The following is a 17,106-nucleotide window of genomic DNA, read 5'->3' as shown; positions in this document are numbered from 1 at the left end:
TAATGCACAATCAGCAAAAATATACCTGGCCTCAAAACAAAAGTTCTTTGCTCATGGTAATAGACCTGCCAAATTTATGCTAGCCTTGTTACGCCAACATAAACGTAAATCTAGAATTCCCTCTATTAAGTCTGGCAGCAAGCAACTGTTCAGAGATGATGAGTCGATTGCTCAGGCTTTCCATGACTTATATTCAGAACTCTATAACATCACCAAGACTCTGAAGAAATAAAAAAAAGGAAGATGGCTTCCTCTGGTGAGTTTCTGCAGAATTTAAACCTCCCATCTATCAGTACAACTCAGGCAAAATGTTTATGTGCCACAATATCTGAGAAAGAAGTCTTGGAAACCCATAAAGCTATCGCCAAAGGAAAGTCCCCTGGCCCAGATGGCCTCTCAGCCCTTTATTACTCAACCTTTAAAGATATACTAGCTCCCCACCTAGCACAACTATATAACTTGGCTTTAAAAGGAACACCTTTCACCACTCAAACCTTAAGTGCACACATAACTCTGATCCCAAACCGCAAAAAGACCCGTCACTCTGCTCTAGCTATAGGCCTATCTCCTTATTAAATCTAGATCTTAAAATATATGCCAGAATTTTGTCAGCTAGAATAAAGCCCCTACTCCAAGACTTGATTCACCCTGACTAATCAGGTTTCGTGCCAGGCAGGGAAGGGAAAGACGGCCTATATAAAATCATTAACTCCATAATTTTTGCCAAAAAACGTAAATCCCCCATTGTACTGCTCGGGACAGACGCGGAAAAAGCATTTGATAGAGTAGCTTGGCCCTTCATCATTAACACTCTTCGCACTTTTGGGTTCCCAGACCCCTTTATACAAGCAATCTTTTCAATGTACGCTTCCCCCACTGCTTATGTAAAAGCAAATGATATTCTGTCCCGGGCAGTACACATTAGCAACGGCACGAGACAGGGCTGCCCGCTATCCCCTATCTTATTTATTTTGTCAATAGAACCTTTATTACAATCCATAAGACAATACCCTGAAATTAAAGGCCGAAAATGCGGTGACCTGGAGATAAAACAAGCGGCTTACGCAGAGGACCTTCTCTTAGTTGTCCCAAATCCCAAAAAAGCTTTCAGCCACATCATAGACACCTTTGAAAGGTTTGGTGAGATCTCTAACTTTAAAATAAATATCTCCAAGTCTCAGGCAATGGGCTTCCACTACTCCACCAAAGCTTTAAAACATTTAGAAAACAATTCTGACTTTCAATGGACTAGAAACTCCCTGACATTTCTGGGAGTGAATATTCCACCAGACCTCAGTAAATTATATAAACTAAACCACATACCTCTATTAAACTCTATCCCAGGTCTGCTGAACTCTTGGTCCCCCACCTTTCTCTCGTGGCTTGCCCGTAAAAACATGTTTAACTCCTTAATCCTACCCAAACTTACTTATCTCATTCAAGCTATACCGATTAAACTCCCAAAGCACTTTATTGAGTCCTTCCGTAAAATCTGCTCGAAATACATTTGGGACAAAGTAAAGCCAAGGATTTTGTATAAAATCCTCCAGCTACCTCCCACTAAAGGTGGTATTGGTCTACCATCACTCGACAGATATGTTTCAACAGTTCACCTCTCCCGTATCATTGACTGGGTGAGAAGCTCGAAACATAAACTCTGGATCCAGTTAGAAGAGGAAATTAGCGGATACCCTTTAAAAAGCCTGGTACTCACAGATCCACTCACAGCACCTATCACTAATAAAGATAACTTGCTAGTTCACGCAACATTGTCCATATGGAAGCTAAAACATATAAGAAACCTTTGCTCAAAATACCCTTCACATCTATTAAGCCTTCATGACTACCTCTTGACAGCTGGAGAAGGTTTTAAAACTTTACCAACACAAGTAAGGAATAATAATATTCCACCTGCAGATTTGCTAGACCCAGATGGGAGCATTCCAGATTTAAAGACAATGGGAGAGAGACTGGGGACCCTACAACTCAATAGATTACACCATAATCTTATTGTTAATGCATTAAGGAAGGTAATGTCATCAGATGGTCAAACAAGAGAGCCATCATGGTTTGAGAAGCTAATTACACTAACCCAAATCCCTAAAAAACGTATACATAATATCAACCAGAATCTCCTTCATGAGGAAATTCCGAGCTCATTATACTTTCTGAGGGAATGGGAAAGGGATTTAAATGTTAAGTTCACAGAAGATGACATTAAATTGATATTAGCGTCACCAAAATGGTCCTCAAGATGTGTAAACATACAAGAAAACACTTACAAGGTAAAATGTATTGGCTCAGTGGAGGAAAACTTTGTCTAACCTGAAGTTGTGCAAGACTTTGGTAAATGACTTATGCATAAATAAGCAGATAGGAATACCAAAGTTTTTACTGAAGTCTGGAGTAACTTTAGGCGAGACAAAGTTTTCCTCCACAGAGCCAATACATTTTAATGTTGTATGGAAATAGTATTTCAAGCAATTTGCTCAAGCCTAGACATAATCATCTCCATTTAAAGAAATACACGTTTGAAATATATCACTCTGTGTGTCATTAATCTATTTAATACATGAGTTTTACTTTTTTAATTAAATTGCCGTAATCAATTAACTTTCAATGATATTCTAATTTATTGAGATTCACCAGTTTGCAACCCCAGAAAGCACATACATAACCTGGTTGGAAATTAACATTGTGCAGACTGCAGGCAGACTACAAGGAATTATGGCCTAGGCAAGCCGGGTTTCACGTGTTCTCCGTTCTTCATCTTCTCTGCCCTGCTGTGCTCTGATCTGTAAAATGGCAGGTATCATTTTAAGCAATTCATCTGAAATAAATTATACAAGTTTCACATTTGCTAGAATCTGATTTTTTTTTGATTTTTTTTAAATTAATTTGATTTGTTATTTTGTTTAGAATTGATTTGCTCATCGCTGCAATTATAATAACTTGCATAAATAATTGTGCTGATATAATTTCAGGCATACACAGAATTGCATGCAATAATAAAGCATGTACACATAATGCATAATATTATATATAGTATATAATATTATCAGCCATAATGCATCTAAAATATTGAAAGTTACAGTGCATGCATAAACCAGTCAATCTTATGTAAATAAGAGCCAATTAAGGTCTAGTCTGGTGTAATTTTTGTCTTTTGAACTCAACACAATTTAGCTATTGTTAGCACTTTGCACCATCCATCTATCAGCAAAAAAAAAATCTGCATTTTTCATGAATAATTAAGGTATTTTTTTATATAATTTTAATACACATGACTTATATTTATATTTAGAATTTGTAGAGTTTTTCAGCTTATATAAAAAATAAAGTAAAAATATTCTAAGGAAATAATACAATACAAATAGTAATACTGAGACCAAGCTACTAAAGGCTTTAATTGCTGTGTTCGGCATTATTGCCAGCCGTGGAAATTAGCCATGGGTCTCTGCTGTTTGAAACATCAGAGACTTGCTGGCAATGACACCCACTACATGTGTGAGCGGGAGCCATGTTTGCCTACATGTACGGTGCTTGTAGCAAAAGGGTTAAAAATTGTCTGCACACTATCTGAATATTAACCATCTTTTACATGGTTTGGTTAAATAAATCTTTAGTCATAGCATGTTACTGAATGCCATCTCCTCCTAAAATATCAGTTGAGGTTGTAAACCACCCCCTATTAATTAATAAATTACCTACATATGACAGTTTAACCCCATAGATGTTAGTCAATATGAAACCATTGTTGCAAATAATGTTATAAATACAATATAAAGAGACTATGTCCATGAAGTTCAGAAAAGGGAGGGGTAAACCCAAGCTAAGATTGGACCCCTAGGATCTAATTTCAGCCCGGGAGATCACCAGGGTCTTTCAGACCTATATGATTTATTGATTGAGGAGGAAAATGAGGACCCTATTACAGCCTCTGAGCCGTTTAAGGGTGGTATGTGGTCTACATATTTCCCACCTTTGTCCCCTGGTAGTTATATTTTTAATTTCTTTAATGCAGTTTAAAGGGGTATCCGGGCTCTTATTTATCCCTCTAGTAGGGATAATCTGAGCCCGGGTGAACAAACAGCCCGGAAATGGTTAAAAGATCAAGACTTATAATTAAACCAGTGGACAAGGGTGGGAATGTAGTTGTGATGCATAGGACTTATTATGAGAAAGAGGCCATGCAACAGCTATCAGATCAGGTCACTTATGAATGATTGGATAGTGACCCCACATATGCTATTCAAACCAAATTACGTTCAAGACTAGGTATTGAGTCCAATGTGATCTCATAGAAAAAAGTGGAGAGATTATTTCCATTGAATCCATCTAAGCCAAACTGACAGCTCTTGTCCAAAATACATAAAACCATGAATAATCCTCCAGGCACTGGTCACAGCTAGGACCTCCTAGCTGTGACCATTGCAACCTACCAGTCCTCCTGATGGAAGCAGCGAAAAATACCTATGGGGGATATGGTCCAGCAGTCCTCCTGACTCTGACCGTGCAACACCTCTCTTCTTCAGGCATCGCTGGGACTCCCAAAATCAGGTTTCCTCGACCTTGTGGCCACCCATTCCTCCTGGCTGGAACCACACAGAGCCTCTGCAGGCTTCCTTCTCAATTTACTACTCTCCCACTCTGAGGATTGCTTTATCCCCAAGTGATTATCACACCTGGCCTCACCTCAGGCCAGTTGATTGTGGGGAGAACACAGCAAATCAGCACCATTCTAGAAGACACATATATTCCCTCTTCATATATGAGGCCTATCATTGCCTCATAACATGCACTCAACACATACAGGGAGTGCCGAATTATTAGGCAAGTTGTATTTTTGAGGATTCATTTTATTATTGAACAACAACCATGTTCTCAATGAACCCCAAAAACTCATTAATATCAAAGCTGAATATTTTTGGAAGTAGTTTTTAGTTTGTTTTTAGTTTTAGCTATTTTATGGGGATATCTGTGTGTGCAGGTGACTATTACTGTGCATAATTATTAGGCAACTTAACAAAAAACAAATATATACCCATTTCAATTATTTATTTTTACCAGTGAAACCAATATAACATCTCAACATTCACAAATATACATTTCTGACATTCAAAAACAAAACAAAAACAAATCAGTGACCAATATAGCCACCTTTCTTTGCAAGGACACTCAAAAGCCTGCCATCCATGGATTCTGTCAGTGTTTTGATCTGTTCACCATCAACATTGCGTGCAGCAGCAACCACAGCCTCCCAGACACTGTTCAGAGAGGTGTACTGTTTTCCCTCCTTGTAAATCTCACATTTGATGATGGACCACAGGTTCTCAATGGGGTTCAGATCAGGTGAACAAGGAGGCCATGTCATTAGATTTTCTTCTTTTATACCCTTTCTTGCCAGCCACGCTGTGGAGTACTTGGACGCGTGTGATGGAGCATTGTCCTGCATGAAAATCATGTTTTTCTTGAAGGATGCAGACTTCTTCCTGTACCACTGCTTGAAGAAGGTGTCTTCCAGAAACTGGCAGTAGGACTGGGAGTTGAGCTTGACTCCATCCTGAACCCGAAAAGGCCCCACAAGCTCATCTTTGATGATACCAGCCCAAACCAGTACTCCACCTCCACCTTGCTGGTGTCTGAGTCGGACTGGAGCTCTCTGCCCTTTACCAATCCAGCCACGGGCCCATCCATCTGGCCCATCAAGACTCACTCTCATTTCATCAGTCCACAAAACCTTAGAAAAATCAGTCTTGAGATATTTCTTGGCCCAGTCTTGACGTTTCAGCTTGTGTGTCTTGTTCAGTGGTGGTCGTCTTTCAGCCTTTCTTACCTTGGCCATGTCTCTGAGTATTGCACACCTTGTGCTTTTGGGCACTCCAGTGATGTTGCAGCTCTGAAATATGGCCAAACTGGTGGCAAGTGGTATCTTGGCAGCTGCACGCTTGACTTTTCTCAGTTCATGGGCAGTTATTTTGCGCTTTGGTTTTTCCACACGCTTCTTGCGACCCTGTTGACTATTTTGAATGAAAACGCTTGATTGTTCGATGATCACGCTTCAGAAGCTTTGCAATTTTAAGAGTGCTGCATCCCTCTGCAAGATATCTCACTATTTTTGACTTTTCTGAGCCTGTCAAGTCCTTCTTTTGACCCATTTTGCCAAAGGAAAGGAAGTTGCCTAATAATTATGCACACCTGATATAGGGTGTTGATGTCATTAGACCACACCCCTTCTCATTACAGAGATGCACATCACCTAATATGCTTAATTGGTAGTAGGCTTTCGAGCCTATACAGCTTGGAGTAAGACAACATGCATAAAGAGGATGATGTGGTCAAAATACTCATTTGCCTAATAATTCTGCATTCCCTGTACATGGACACACTCATACACACTTATCACTTATTTGGCTGTACCCATACATGCACTCACCAAATACATGGGCACATTCATACGCATTCTCACCACATACATGGATATATAGATATGCCCATATATTTTTTATTATTATTATTATTATTATATTTTTACACTATACTTTTCCACTGTGACTCAGGCTACAAAGTTAATTGCAAAACTGTGAAACATTAAGCAGAAGTTAATGATGAAGGAGGAGTGCAATAAAGAAGAGAATGTCTGTTTTGGGCAGCAGTAATGTTATTTGAGCTCTGAGTCGCAAACCAGCTTATTAGACGGTTATGGAGGCTGTCATAATAGTAAGACCTTTGTATATGTTTCTGAAACATGCAATATTAGTTTTCTCATACTGTTAGTTTAATTTAAACAGATTGTATGAGATTTGGCCTGTTTTTCCAGTACTAGCTCCACTCTGGGACATGAGATGTGTCTTGTTGTGCAGCTCACCCCCAATTACTTGATTTTTAATAATAATACATATCATTAACCCCTTAACGCAAAATGTTGTGCATGTTCGGCAGGGGATGCTGTGTCAGAGCGCATTCCGCCGTAGATACACGGCGGGCTGATTGGGCGGGTGCAGGAGCTGCGCCCGCCCAATCACTGCAGGGTCCGGGAGTCCTTGGTAGCTGGGCCCCTGCTGTATCTGCCAACATTGCTGTTTACAGCGATAAAAAAAAAAGTAACAAGAAAGTATTTTCAATAAAAAAAGAAAGTTTCAATTTTCAAAAAAGAAAAAAACGCCCCTTTCCCCTGATTTTATAATAAAAAATAGAAAAGAAAAAACACATATTAGGTATCCGTAACGACCGGCTCTATAAATATATCACATGACCCACCCCGTCCGATAGATGCCATAAAAAAATAAAAACTGTGTCAAAAAAGCCATTTTTGTCACCTTATATCACTAAAAGTGCAACCTTAAGTGATCAAAAAGGTGTATGCCCCCCAAAATAGTACTATTGTAACCGTCACCTCATTCCGCAAAAAATGATCCCCTGCATAGGACAATCGTCCAAAAATAAAAAAAACTATGGCTCTCAGACTATGGAGACACTAAAACATTATTTTTTTGTCTTAAATGTAAAACAAATAAAATAGTATACATATTAGGTGTCACCTTACATCACAAAAAGTGTAATGTCAAGTGATTAAAACATCATACGTACCCCAAAATTGTACCAATCAAACCATCATCTCATCCCGCAAAAATTATACCCTACCTAAGACAATCACCCAAAAAATAAAAAAACTATGGCTCTCAGACTATTGAGACACTAAAACATGATTTTTTTTTTGCTTAAAAAATGATACTAGTGTTATAAAACTTAAATGAATGAAAAAGGTAAACATTTTAGGTATAGCCGCATCCGTAACAACCTTCTCTATAAAAATATAACATGATTTAACCCCTCAGTGAACACCGTAAAAAAAAAAAAAAAAATGGTGTCAAAAAGCCATTTTGTCACCTTACATCATAAAAAGTGTAATCGCAAGCGATCAAAAAGTCAAGCTCACACCAAATTAGTGCCAATAAAACCGTCATCTCAGCCCGCAAAAATTAAACCCTACCCTACCCGACAATCGCTCAAAAAACGAAACAAAAATAAAATGGCTCTCAGACTATGGAGACACTAAAATATGATTTTTTTTTGTTTATTTCACAAAATATATTATTGTGTTAAACTTAAATAAATAAAAAGTATACTTATTAGGTATTGCCATGTCTGTAACGATCTTCTCTATAAAAATATCACATGACCTAACCCCTTAGGTGAACACTGTAAAAAAATAAAAAGTGTAATACCAAGCAATCAAAAAGTCATAAGAACCCTTTTTTCATCCTGCAAAAAATTACCCCCTATATAAGACAATTGCCCCAAAAAATATTTCTCTCAGAATACGGAGACACTCAAACATGATTTTTTTTTTGTTTCCAAAGAGCTGTTATTGTGTAAAACTTAAATTAAAAAAGTATACATATTAGATGTATTGCCACATCTGTAACGTCCTGTTATATAGAAATATTGCATGACCTAACTCTTTCAGGTGAACATGGTAAAAAAAAAAAAACACTGTCAAAAAAGCAATTTTTTTGTCACCTTACATCACAAAAAGTGTAATACCAAGCGATCAAAAAGTCATATGCACCCTAAAATAGTATCAATCAAACCATCATCTCATACCAAAAAAATGAGCCCCTACATAAGACAGTCACCCAAAAAAAATAATACAAAATATATATATATATATATATATATATATATATATATATATATATGGCTTTTAGAATATGGGGACAATTAAAAATATTTTTTCTTCATAAATGTTTTATTATGTAAAACTGAAACAAGCAAACAAAAAAAGTCATATTTGGTATGGTCACATCCATAACAACCTGCTTTATAAAAAATACAACAATGTAAAAAAGCCATTTTTTATCACCTTACATCACAAAAAGTGTAATAGCAAGCGATAAAAAGGCATGCACACCCCAAAATAGTGCCAATCAAACCGTCATCTCATCCCGCAATAATTATACCCTACCCAAGATTATCGCCCAAAAACTGAAAAAACTATGACTCTCAGACTATGGAAACACTAAAACATGATATTTTTTGTTTCAAAAATGAAATCATTGTGTAAAACTTACATAAATAAAAAAAAGTATACATATTAGGTATCGCCGTGTCCATGACAACCTGGTCTATAAAAATACCACATGATCTAACCTGTCAGATGAATGTTGTAAATAACAAAAAATAAAAATGGTCCCAAAACAGCTTTTTCTTGTTACCTTGCCTCACGAAAAGTGCAATATAGGGCAACCAAAAATAATTTGTACCCTAAAATTCTACCAACAAAACTGCCACATTATCCTATAGTTTCCAAAATGGGGTCATTTTTTTGGAGTTTCTATTCTAGGGGTGCATCAGGGGGTCTTCAAATGTGACATGGCAAGTTAAAATTATCCCAGTGAAATCTGCCCTCCAAAAACCATATAGCGTTCCTGTCCTTCTGCGCCATGCTGTGTGGCCATACAGAAGTTTATGACCACATATGTGGTGTTTCTGTAAACTACAGAATCAGGGGAATTCATAAATGTCATATTCATTTACAATTAATTCTTGTGGAACACCTGAAGGGTTAACAAAGTTTGTAAAATCAGTTTTTTATACCTTGAGGGGTGTAGTTTCCAAAATGGGGTCACTTTTTTGAGTTTCTACTCTAGGGGTGCATCAGGGAGGCTTCAAATGGGACATGGCATAAAGGCATAAAGTGACATACAGTGGCGGAAATAATTATTTGACCCCTCACTGATTTTGTAAGTTTGTCCAATGACAAAGAAATGAAAAGTCTCAGAACAGTATCATTTCAATGGTAGGTTTATTGTAACAGTGGCAGATAGCACATCAAAAGGAAAATCGAAAAAATAACTTTAAATAAAATATAGCAACTGATTTGCATTTCATTGAGTGAAATAAGTATTTGAACCCCTACCAACCATTAAGAGTTCTGGCTCCCACAGAGTGGTTAGACACTTCTACTCAATTAGTCACCCTCATTAAGGACACCTGTCTTAACTAGTCACCTGTATAAAAGACACCTGTCCACAGAATCAATCAATCAAGCAGACTCCAAACTCTCCAACATGGGAAAGACCAAAGAGCTGTCCAAGGATGTCAGAGACAAAATTGTAGACCTGCACAAGGCTGGAATGGGCTACAAAACCATTAGCAAGAAGCTGGGAGAGAAGGTGACAACTGTTGGTGCGATTGTTCGAAAATGGAAGGAGCACAAAATGACCATCAATCGACCTCGCTCTGGGGCTCCACGCAAGATCTCACCTCGTGGGGTGTCAATGGTTCTGAGAAAGGTGAAAAAGCATCCTAGAACTACACGGGAGGAGTTAGTTAATGACCTCAAATTAGCAGGGACCACAGTCACCAAGAAAACCATTGGAAACACATTACACCGCAATGGATTAAAATCCTGCAGGGCTCGCAAGGTCCCCCTGCTCAGGAAGGCACATGTGCAGGCCCGTCTGAAGTTTGCCAATGAACACCTGAATGATTCAGAGAGTGACTGGGAGAAGGTGCTGTGGTCTGATGAGACCAAAATAGAGCTCTTTGGCATTAACTCAACTCGCTGTGTTTGGAGGAAGAAAAATGCTGCCTATGACCCCCAAAACACCGTCCCCACCGTCAAGCATGGGGGTGGAAACATTTTGCTTTGGGGGTGTTTTTCTGCTAAGGGCACAGGACAACTTATTCGCATAAACGGGAAAATGGACGGAGCCATGTATCGTGAAATCCTGAGCGACAACCTCCTTCCCTCTGCCAGGAAACTGAAAATGGGTCGTGGATGGGTGTTCCAGCACGACAATGACCCAAAACATACAGCAAAGGCAACAAAGGAGTGGCTCAAGAAGAAGCACATTAAGGTCATGGAGTGGCCTAGTCAGTCTCCGGACCTTAATCCAATCGAAAACCTATGGAGGGAGCTCAAGCTCAGAGTTGCACAGAGACAGCCTCGAAACCTTAGGGATTTAGAGATGATCTGCAAAGAGGAGTGGACCAACATTCCTCCTAAAATGTGCGCAAACTTGGTCATCAATTACAAGAAACGTTTGACCTCTGTGCTTGCAAACAAGGGTTTTTCCACCAAGTATTAAGTCTTTTTTTGTTAGAGGGTTCAAATACTTATTTCACTCAATGAAATGCAAATCAGTTGCTATCTTTTATTTAAAGTTATTTTTTCGATTTTCCTTTTGATGTGCTATCTGCCACTGTTACAATAAACCTACCATTGAAATGATACTGTTCTGAGACTTTTCATTTCTTTGTCATTGGACAAACTTACAAAATCAGTGAGGGGTCAAATAATTATTTCCTCCACTGTATGTTAGATTTGCAAAAATCAGTCTGGTCCTTAAGGTGAAAAATGGCCCAGTCCTTAAGGGGTTAAGGACCCCTTAAATATGAAGATGATATCACCAATATATCTATGCCACAGCATCAGGTCTATCCCAAAGATTTTAATCAGACATTACTAAAGTATTGTCAGAGATGTGCAGAAAATAAGATTTTGCTTGGACAGGAAGCCAAATTTGCTCTGAAAACACAACAAAGACTACCATTATTCTACTGTTTGCCAAAAATACAGAAAAGCCAAGATAACCCACCCGGGTGCCCAATCATCTCTGGGATTGGTTCTTTAACATTAAATCTATCACAATATTTAGATCATCCAGTGCCCCTGTAAAAAACAATATATAGGGAGAACGAAAAGGACACTTAAAAAAAGAATATCAGAACATATCACCAATATTAGAAATTAATATGAGAAACACTCATTGTCGAAGCATTTCAAATTATATCACAATCAAGACCCAAGAAGTCTATCATTCGCAGCATTTGAGAAGGTGGAGGAACATTCAAGCGGAGCAAACCACATTATGAAAATGTCACGTTTAGAATCAAGATACATCATCAACTTCAATACACTCTTACCTGAAGGTCTAAATGTTGAACTTCAACTATTTGGCTTACTCTAGATATGGGGTGGGTGCCCTTGGCCAATGGGGGCCATCCCTACCCTCTAGCAAAACATGTACATATATATGCTCTACTAGGAGGGAAATAATAAAACAGAGAAAGAAAATAAAGAGGGTATTATTTAATACCACTTCGATACAGTACAGAAACTAAAGAGAAAAATGAAAAACTTGCTTTACAGTTTTTTTCCATACCTTTTTTGCGATGTATGATGATATGTGCACCAAAATATCTATATTACCATCTATTTATTGTTTAATTTTATGTTTATGTTTCTATCTATTTTATCATGTTCTTTATGTATTCAAAAAAATTGTATCCACTAACATAAGGAGGACTTAATAGCACACATGCATAAAAAAACGCATGTAAAAGAAAAAACGAATTCATGCAACAACACAAATGCAATGTTACTTTGATAAATGGATATAGTGATATATAAATAAACAAATATAAATCATAACTTTCTACAATCATTTAGAATGAAAAAGAATTGAATGCCCTAATAGAACCAGCAAATATGAAGATATAATCAGATTAAATATTTATATCCAATTATCTCTCATCAAAGAGAGATTGGACACCAAAGAGAGATGATCATTTGTATGACGATCAACTGTATAATTATACCTTTTAAAATATACTGTTGCAGCGTTGATGGTGACTATTCGTGTGATTGTGAGAACCCTACTATCAAACACATCTGGCACACATAGTTGCTAAATGCGCAATTGTTTATATATATATATATATATATATATATATATATATTTCTTAGCAACTTTATTCACTTTTGGATTTCATTATATTCTTTTTAGGGAGATTTTATGTTATTCCATTACTTGTTATTTTATTTTATTATATGTTATATTTGTATATATAAAAGCAGGAATTAATCCATTTAACTCTCTCTCTCTCTGTTTGATGCCAGATGAAGAGTGCCTGTCTCGGGGGGGGGGGCGGCGGTCTGAGATGGCCGCTTTGTTCTGAGCTCTGTGAGAAAGCCTGATTTCAGCACGAGCAATCAGAAGCTACAGACCCTAAAATGGTCAAAATCAGTAACCCTAGAGCTGGGTAACACTTGAATGCCGCTAAGAACCTTGTTCCAGGAGGAGAAATGGACAAGTTTATAAGAAAAGCTGCCTCCTCGGTTGCTGCACGAGACTCCAAGATGGCGCCGGCCCCTTCACAGAAGGCCGCTCCGCAAGACAAATCGAAGGATGACAGCGAACCAGAAGAGACACAAGGTAGGGGAGCGCTGCCGATCACCAGGAATTACCTGAAGAATACATTAAGCAAAGCCCTGGAACCTCTCCTAAGTGAGTTCGCTGCATTGCGACAGGATATGAGGCAGGTGGGCGACCGTGTAGAGGCCCTGGAGACATATCAAACACAAATACTTGATCACCAGAGTGCCGCCTCATCCTCACTCCAGAAGTGCAGCTCCTACCTGAATGAACTCCACACAGCCTTTGAAGACCAGGAGAACAGGGGACGCCGGAACAATCTGCGCCTCAGAGGGATACCAGAGACTGTCTCACCAGGTGACATCCCGGCTGCAGTTATCTCCCTCTGCTCCACGTTGCTAGGCCCTGAGTTCCCTCTGGAAATTATTATTGAAAGAGCTCATAGAGCCCTGCGTCCGAAGCCCAAGCCAGAGAATCCCCCCAGGGATATAATCTGCAAGTTCCTGAATTTCCAAGCAAAATCGGCTGTTCAAGAAGCTGCAAGGAACAGATCTGATATCATTTTTGAAGGGGCCCAAGTGACCGTTTACCAGGACCTAGCCCCCTCCACCTTAAGAAAGCGTAAATCGCTCAAGCCTCTAACGGAGTGGCTGCGCTCCAACAGAATCCTATATAAATGGAACTTTCCCTTTGGCCTCTCATTCTCTCAAGGAGGTCGCCGCTTCAACATTACCACTTATGCGGATTTAGAGGCTGTATATGACCACCTACAGATCCCTCCTATGCAGATTGACAACTGGGACTTATTCCAAGACCTCGCCTCTCTGCCAGAAGTTCCTAACGTTGCTGCCTTCACCATGCTGCATACCCCCAAAGCACATAAAGTGGGAAAGAGGAGCAGGCACCTGACACCCAAGAGACTTTCTCAAGAATGAAGATCCCTCAGGATCAGGTCTTCCATGTGTTAGTTTTTCACCCAGGGTTATAGACTGTCTCACAGACTCTTCCTGTCATCTGCATTTGTCCTAAGTGGCATAGTTAATCTGGAGATAGGTTCTGAAGTTTAGGAATAACCCAATTTCCTGCTCACCCTAAACCTCTTCTAATCCCTTCTCTTATTTTCCCTCTGTTCTTCATCTCTACCTCATCCACTACCCTCCTGTCTTTGTCATTATTTACACGATTTGCTCCTTACTATTTTTCTGCCTCTCCCTCCTGGGTCTCAGATGTTTCCCTTCTATTCTGTCCTCCCTGGCTCTCAATTAAGGATTCACATATCTCTCTATTTGTCTAAATAGATAGAAATACCCGATATGTCCTATTCAGCCCTCACGGGTAATTACCTACAATGCTGAATGGCTCACTCTCTGGTCCATTGACCAAATTTCCCCCATGTCTCATGGTATTGTGCCGAGATACTCACAATACTATTTTTTGGTTATATGTTTTACTCCCAGTTCCTTCCCTATCCCTTTGTTTTTGTTCAGGTACCAGATACTAACGCCCGTAATAGCTGACACAGGTTTCCAGGACCTAGAGACCTTTGATCTCCCCCCAGACGTGACCAACTCATCTCAAACTGTAAGTGCCCTCTCCTGGAGGACCAGCGCATCACACCCTTCTGCTCTGCATAACCTTTAGCCATGGTAGATATTAAGGTAGCGTCCTATAATGTAAAGGGCTTCAACTCACCCTCCAAAAGAAGCCAAATATTCACTATATTACGTAAAGAGGGTTCGGACGTGCTGCTCCTCCAGGAGACACATTTTAGGTTTAACCACTATCCTAACTTAGAATTCTCTCATTACCCACTCTGGTTTCATTGTGGTGGTAACTCTGCTTTGTCTGGGGGTGTGAGTATCGGTTTTAAAAGAAAGGTTCCTTTCAAATATGTCACGCACCTACAAGACCCAGATGGGAGATATATTATGGTTAAGGGACATATTGGTCCTCAAATATACACCATCATAAATCTCTACACGCCTAATACTAAACAGGTTCCTTGGCTATCATCCATTGCTCAGACAATCTCCTCCTTTAAGGAGGGTATAGTTATTATGGGAGGAGACCTCAATGTAGCCCTGAATCCTCAAGTTGACTTATCCTCACATAAAACTTCTCACTCTAACCGTTCTTTAAAACATGCCAGAAGTATTCTGTGGGATTTGCACTTAGTAGATGTCTGGCGAACACTTTGCCCTAATACTTTGGACTATACTTTTTACTCCCATGTCCATAATACGTACCATCGTATAGACTACCTTTTCGTTTCCAAAGAACATCTTCAGCTATGCTCCGAATCAGCAATAGGGTCCATTCACATATCAGATCATGCCCCAATCTATCTTAAGATATCTTCCCCTACACAGAAACCCAAAAGCTTTAATTGGAGGTTAAACGAATCTATCCTGGGAAACACGGATTCTATAAAGAAAATAGCACTATCTCTGGATGAATACTTCAAAATGAATGCACTCCCTGATCTCTCGCCTCAAACAATATGGGACGCCCATAAGCCCTATATTAGGGGTGAATTTATAAGTATTGGTTCACACCTGAAAAAGCTTAGAGAGAAAAACATAAATGAGCTCCTACTGAAAATAAATAAACTAGAGTCAGGCCACAAACGCTCCCAATCTGCATCCCAACTACAAGACCTTTCCAATACTAGAGCGGAGCTAAAAGCCTTATTGCAAGCTAAATCAGCCAAATATTACCTCAACTCACAATTTAAATATTATGCCCATGGTGATAAGGCCACAAAATTTGTCGCAAACAGAATTAAAAATAGAAGAGCGGATAACTATATACACCAGTTATCCTCCCCTAAGGGAGATCCGATCTATGCTTCGTGCAAAATTGCTAAGTAATTTAGGGATTTTTACGAAAATCTATATAATCTCCCCATCCCCCTAACACCAGCTGTGCACTCCCCCTTAATAGCGGAGTTTTTAGCCTCTGCTTCTTGCCCGTTGCTGTCACTAGAACAGAAACAATCTTTGGAGGCTCCATTCACCATGGACGAACTCTCCCTAGCCCTCTCCCAAATGCCCTTAGGTAAGAGCCCAGGCCCAGATGGACTACCTGCATCCTATTATAAAACTTTTAGAGATCAACTACTCCCACATCTTCTTTCTGTCTGTAACCAAACCCTCCTGGGCTCTCCCCTATCTAGAGATATGACGATGGCCCATATAGCAGTGATTCCCAAGGAGGGGAAAGATTCAAAATCTTGCGCAAACTACAGACCCATATCCCTCCTAAATTTAGATCTCAAACTTCTGGCTAAATTGTTGGCAAATTGCTTAGCAAATCTCCTCCCTATATTGGTGCATATGGATCAGGTAGGCTTCGTCCACAATAGAGAAGGCAGAGATAACACAGTAAGGGTTTTAGATGCTCTCTGTTATGCTAGACACGCCTCTTCCCCGCTGCTACTTCTAAGCACCGATGCTGAAAAAGCGTTCGATCGCATAGACTGGAACTACTTAAGCCTTGTTCTAAAGGCCTTCGGCCTACCTGGTCCATATATCGAGGCAGTATTTGCTATGTATAAACAGGCCACAGCTCGAGTTATGGTGAATGGGGACCTGTCCTCTCCCTTTCAAATCCATAATGGAACACGTCAAGGCTGCCCCCTTTCCCCCTTATTATTTATATTAGCTCTGGAACCCCTTCTATCCATAATACGTTCAGACGCTGGAATCAAAGGGCTGGACATTGGGGGTCACACCCATAAAATTGCGGCATTCGCCGATGACGTCATGATAATGACTAGTAACCCCAGAACCTCCCTCCCTAAAATTCAGGAACACCTGAAGACATATAGTGCCCTCTCCAATTTTAAGATTAACGAGAATAAATCCATCATTCTATGCACAGGTATTTCTCCCCAACTTAAACTCTCTCTAAAAGTGAACTTTCCTTTTAATTGGTCATC

This window comes from Bufo gargarizans, chromosome 1, assembly GCF_014858855.1.
Source record: "Bufo gargarizans isolate SCDJY-AF-19 chromosome 1, ASM1485885v1, whole genome shotgun sequence".
NCBI classification, from domain to species: Eukaryota; Metazoa; Chordata; class Amphibia; order Anura; family Bufonidae; genus Bufo; species Bufo gargarizans.
This window is presented reverse-complemented; position numbering follows the sequence as displayed.